Here is a 6,000-nt window from a genome sequence, read left to right on the forward strand (position 1 = left end):
AATAGCCATGGAAAATGAGAAGAGGACTGGCTCAATTATACATTATTTCATGTACAACAAAACCCCTGTGTTCACTGCCTAATAACTCCATTCATACTGCCGCTAGCTATATAAACACAAAACTAATCTTCCAGCAAGGGACAGAAAAAGTTTGCTTTGCACAACTCATCCCCAGAATTCAGCTGGAAACAAATCAAGTTTCCACATCATTTTAAGGGAAACATAGTATGGTCCTAAGTCTCAAATGAATAGCTGCAGATAAAACATCCTAATTCTTACTAAGAATGACTTGGGGCCTGTGGGCAGATAACTGTCCTTCCATCTTAGCATATTTTCTTCTGATGAGAACCAAAAAGGCAAAAGACTGTAGCATAACAACTAACAAAGTTCCACTGCTCAAACACAGGGTTTAATCTTCAATCCTTTAAGTTTGCAAGCACTGTAAGCAGTAACTTTCACAGATTTCCAGCCTGAGCACTACTCTAGCATAATTACTTTGTATCACATCAGCCTCCGTATATTAAAGGCCACATAATTTTGCATCTGAACTACAGATCTCTGTAGTGTGGGACAGCATACTGGAGGATAAGAACTGCAGCCTTATTCCATTACTTCATTCCTCTCTTCAAGTACACTCACTATTAGTTTATGGAAAATACTGTATCAGCCCAAGTCAAAACAACAGTCTGTCTCCTCTAAATGTAGCATTTTTTTATTCCCTGTGTAAAGTTTTAAAAAGGCCAGTCTTGCATGATAGGCAAGACAAAATAACCTCCTCATCCCCAGATTAAAGGTTTCTCAACGCTCCTGGCTACTTTCATAATTTGCCCCCATTTTTTTCCTATGGGAATACTGAACCCTCATTCCCTGCAGTTTACAAAAGAGGTACAAAGGACTACAGCTTTTTCCTATTCCTGCACAAACAGCACATACACTACACCATTTGTGCTTTGAAGTGTTTTCTATCAATGAATCTCACAACTGTATCCAATAACCCATCACTCAAGCACTGGCCCCACTTCACAGATTACTGCTCAACCCAAAACTATCAGTCCTTCTCCTGTTATCTGCAGCGATTACTAAACTATATCAGAAAGAAAGAGCATAAACAAAGTATTTCTTAACTGCTTTTAGGTCAGCGTTAGACATTGAGCAGTTGAGATAAATCCCTGTCTTCACACGCCTGCACTCACCCAGACTCCAGGCTTCTTCTCAGCGACACATTCACTTAAGAGCCAAGCAGAAAAAAACGATTAAGCCATTAAAAAACAGAAAAACAAAACAACAAAACAACCCCCTCCAAAACAAACAAACAAGAACAAAAAAAACACAAAAAAACCCCCACGTGCTGGGGCAGGGAAGGGTTTAAAAGTTCCCGAGCTGTCAAGGACTCCCAGCGCCCTTCAAAGCCAAAGACGATTATTTCTAAGTACTTGAGGAGCGCAGTACATTGGAAGCCCCGCCGGTGCCACGCCGCGGGGGCCGCTCTCGGGGGCCGAACACAAGCGGGGAACGAGCCCCAGGGCGGGCGGCTCCCGGGAATGGGCGCCGTGCTCTCGCTGCCCGGACGGAGCGCTCCGGGAACACGGGGAACACTTCGGGGGCCCGACCCCGACCCCGCGCACGGAGGGCTCCGGAGCCTCCCCCCGGCCGCGGCGAGGGGCCGAGGTCGGTGGGAGGACTCGGAACAAAGCTGAGGCGAGACGGCCTGAGGACGGGCAGCTGAGCCCGGGCCAGCGAAGCACAGCCAGCACCCCCGGAGCGACCCACCGGCGCCCCCGCCGCGGCCGGGAGGAGAAAGGGGGCTCCCGCAGGGCAGCGCCGGGATTATCCCCGCAGGCTGGAGACCGCTACAGAGCGGCTGCTTCCCCTCCGCGCTCCTCACAGGCGGGGAAAGGACCTTCTGGGCGCCGCCGCCCGCCCTGCCTCCCTGCACGATGGCCGCGGGGGGCTGGAGCAGAGCCCCGCACCCACCTGACACCGCGCTCCGTTCCATCCCGCTCCAGCCGCCGCCGTTCCAGCGCTCCAGCCGCCGTTCCAGCGCTCCAGCCGCCGCCGCCGCCTTCGCGGGCTAAGCCGCCGCCGCCCCGCCCCCTCAGCCGCGGGCCCCGCCCCCTCGCCGCCCTTATGGCTCGTGCGCGAGGGCGGGGCGGAGCCCGCCAATGGGGAGCAGGACCCGGCGGGGCCGAACGCTGATCGACGTGGAGGACGACCAATGAGAGCGCCGAGGGGGCGGGGACAGCTGTCAATCAACGGCCCCTACCTGGGGCTGGAGAGCGGCCGGACGCGGGGGATGGCGATTGTGTCCCTCCTCCATCCCTCGCTCCCTCCCTCATCCATACATCTCTCCCTTCATCCTCTCGTCTCTCTCCCGGCCGCCTCGACCCCTGACAGCCCCGGCCGGGGTCCCGCCTGGCCCCGTGCGGCCGCCCAAGCGCCCAGGGTGTGGTGGCTGCCCTGGGATTCCCATCCGGCCCCCGAGACCCACGTGCCCCTCGGGAGCAGCCGCCCCTTCCCCGCCCGGCCCCGGCCGTGGGACAGCCGTGCCCGGTCCCTCGCAGTCCCCGGGGCCATCTGGCGCCTCCCCCGCGTGGCTCGCGGGCCCGGGGCTGTGACCCACCCACCGTCCCGGCCCCTTTGCTGCCCGCAACAGGCCTCTGCGGCGCCTCTGCCCTCATTCCCGACTGCCACAGGCACACCCACCCCCCGCTGCCCTTTTCTTGCCCTTGCGACCCAATTCCTGCTGAATCCAGCTCCTGGGCATCCGGGCCCCATGAGACCCATGTTTATCCAGGCGGGCTCTCGCCCCGCTGGGCAGGTGCACAGCGAGGGCTGCGGCCGCCGAGCCAGCCCCAGCCAAGTGCCCCTTCCAGCTTTGCCCGGCCTGCCGTCCTCCGTGGTTACCCCCGCGGCGGGGGCTTCTGCTACGCCCCGCAAAGCCTTTAGGAAAAAAAGTAGGTGGGAGTGTATCACGTGAATCAGATTTTGGAAGGGCAGGGTGGGTAGAACAAGTGCTAAATGGATTTTAATGGCCTGGGCGGCTTCAATAACTAAAGGCAACTAACACAGGACACCCAAAACCTGCAAGCTCATGAAGATGACGACCAGCTGCTCTGCCCAGTTCAGCAGGCTGTCCAGATCGATAGAGTCTCTGCTTGGCCTTTGTATGGGACAAAGAGGTCAGGAAGACCCCCGTGATCATGGCTCGGAATAATGCTCTACAGAAGAGGAGCAGGCAGGACCCACGGCGGTGATGGGCAGCCGATGGAACCAGCTCAGCATCCTGCCCTCATCCGGAGAGCCTCAGGCTGGACCACGAGGAGCCTTGGGGTGGCTAGGGCTGTGGAAAGCTGAAGGGGGCCACTGTCTTCTGGAGTCATATTGAATAAATACCATTTAGTCAATAAAAATAATCACGGCTGAAAGTAGTGATATGAAGTAGTGAAAATAGTTTTAAATGCCATCTCCAGTCAATTGGCGACCAGAAGTTTACTGAACTCAAACCCGGTTGTACCACTTCAGTTACCCACATCTTGCCTTACAGCAAAGTTGTAGGCTCACAGGCACCTCTTTTCACAAAAAAAAAACAAAACAAAAAACCCAAACGAAAACAACAGAAAAAAACCAAAACAACAGCAACAAAAAAAGCCACTATGTGGGATTGCTATAATTTTCAGAAAAATTATTTGTATTTGAGGTACTCGTATAGGTCGTGGTAAGAAGCAATAACTGAGACTTACTCCAGGTTACACAGCTAAAAGCAGCAAGCCAGCTTTGAACTGCTGATGGTGACAGTTTTATGATCACTAGCAAAGTAAACAGAAAAGAAGTCTTTTAAGTAGCATAACCCTAAAAGAAGGAAGCTGCAGGCTTTTTACTCAGCATAAGGGCTTAGTGGGACAAAAATCCTAAGAGCAAAAGAGTCTCAAGGTTTTCAGAAAAATTTGTTCCCTATCCAAAGAAAGAGTATTTTTCCTAAAACACTTGCAGCAAGTGGAAACTCTTCAAAGACTGTAAAATAAAACAGAGGGAAAATGACTTGCTATTGTTAAAACACAGCTGCATACATGCTTGTTCAGTGGTCCTTTTTTCATGCTGAAAATGGGATCTTGAGGTTTCAAAATATTAATTTCAAACAGACCTATCTCTACCAGTACTTTTTTCCTGCTCCATCAATACAAGTAAGTAGCCTGTGTGATGCAAGGTATTAATTAACATTTATTTCATTCTGGCTGCTTCCTAGTCTCCTGGATTACTTCTTAGCTTTCATTTTTCTCCTCTGTATTCATGACATTTTTAATGCCATTTCTAATAACATCTAGATCTTGTAAGAAAGGAATCTTGTAATAAAAAGAAGATCTTGTAATAAAGAAACAGCTTTATTACTGCTGTTTTGACCTTGCCTTTGAATCTGCAAATAAGGCAAATCTGCCAAACCATTTGTGTTGAACTGGTATTGAGTTTTCATTAAGAGAAAAAGAAAGGTAGTTAAATTAAATGCAAGGAATAATTGAATCAGCATTTATATGAACCAATATTATTTTTAAGTTAAGCCATGCTTCAGAAAAGCCCTCTGAAGGCAGTAAATAGAGGTTTAGACTGGCACACCAAGAGATAGCCAGGATTGATCTTCTATTAATTTCACTTGAAGGAAGAACCAGACTTCAGAGGATAATGAAAAGGGAGGGTTATTGGAGACTGAAACCAAGATGAGTTAGTGGAAGTGAGCATGACATTTTCTTAATGTCTGTTTATAATATTACTGGCTTAGATCAAATTTATATGGACCTCCTTTTCTTGAATAGTTTATTCTGCACACATACAAAAAGATACAGAATAAGAAGAAACAATATTTTGAAAGCCTGCTATACAGCTTGTTGCTTCCTGCTGGAGAGCATATTTCATGATATGAAAACCTTTTTGTCTTTCAGGAAACACAAAATTGCTGAATAATGTTAAAATAAATAGTGTTGCGCAAATGATTTACAGCGCCACCAATAATCATTACAGCATCTCTGATTATTAATGGTACATTGATAGGCCCCTGCAGAGTTTCTTGCTGAATCAGCTTTTGAAATAAATTGCTTTCCCTCCATCTGCAGCCGCACCCCAGAGAAAGGGGAACCGTGTCTCGACTGAAGTAATTGATTTAGGATAGTCAGCAGATACAGACACTGCACAACCTGCGATGCTCTATGAATTACTACATCTCTGTTAATGGAATTTATTTTCCTTTATCACTGGTTAGCCTTGATAAGGCTGTATATGTATTCCTCATGCTATTCATATTTTCAGTGGTTTTGGTATTACCATATGACTCACAGTTTTCAGGAATACTCTCCTAAGACTTAATTTTATCTTGCGTTTTGTTTATTGTTTTCCTTCTACTATCCCTGGATTGCTGGAATACTGAAAGACTAGCAAAGAATATGAAACCAAGATGCAAGTAGATCCTCAAAGGAAACATTCACTGTAAGTTCAAAGAGTCACTGTGTAATCAATCTTGAGAAAAAAAAAAAATGCAGGGAAGCAAGAACAAAAGGAAGCCTAATAACTTTTCAAGACAGCTACTTTCATCAACTAAACAGGAGTTGTAATTCTTCCAATTAATAGTAAGGTCCATTAGCTGTAAGTCATAAAAACTAATTGCTATGCAAAGCAGTCGTTTTTCTTTTCTGGCCCTGACATTTTGGGAGGGCAGTGTATCAGGATATCCTATGAAGCAAGGACTGGTGATCTATAGCAGGAGTGGACAGACTCTCTTAATGGCTTTACAGCATTGCCAGTTGAACAAGCTCCCTTTATAAAAATAAACACAGGAAAGACATGATTCCAAGTTCCCTGAGAGATTAAAAAATTATATACAGAAAGTTGTAGTTACTAGTGCACTGTTGATTTAGTGTGGCACAGCTAGGACTAATGAGAAGAAAGTAAAACTTGGGAACCAGGGTGAATATCATGGGGAAGGGAAGGGAAGGGAAGGGAAGGGAAGGGAAGGGA

At 48.0% G+C, this 6,000-nt stretch overlaps 1 protein-coding gene across 4 annotated transcripts in view; it reads right to left on the bottom strand.

Annotated features, from left to right (window-relative positions):
* WASF3 (WASP family member 3) overlaps positions 1 to 2,043 on the bottom strand; it is a 64,140-nt gene extending 62,097 nt beyond the window's left edge. For 3 of the 4 annotated variants that reach the window (XM_015646416.1, XM_015646369.1, XM_015646395.1), the window contains exon 1: positions 1,975 to 2,043. The gene's annotated coding sequence lies outside the window, so the exon portion shown is untranslated. Of the gene's footprint in view, positions 1 to 1,193; positions 1,268 to 1,974 lie in introns of those variants that run through there. The other variant, XM_015646377.2, reaches the window with a different exon arrangement.
* Between the last annotated feature and the right edge of the window lie 3,957 nt (positions 2,044 to 6,000).

Source organism: Parus major, chromosome 1 (assembly GCF_001522545.3).
Source record: "Parus major isolate Abel chromosome 1, Parus_major1.1, whole genome shotgun sequence".
Classification (NCBI taxonomy): domain Eukaryota; kingdom Metazoa; phylum Chordata; class Aves; order Passeriformes; family Paridae; genus Parus; species Parus major.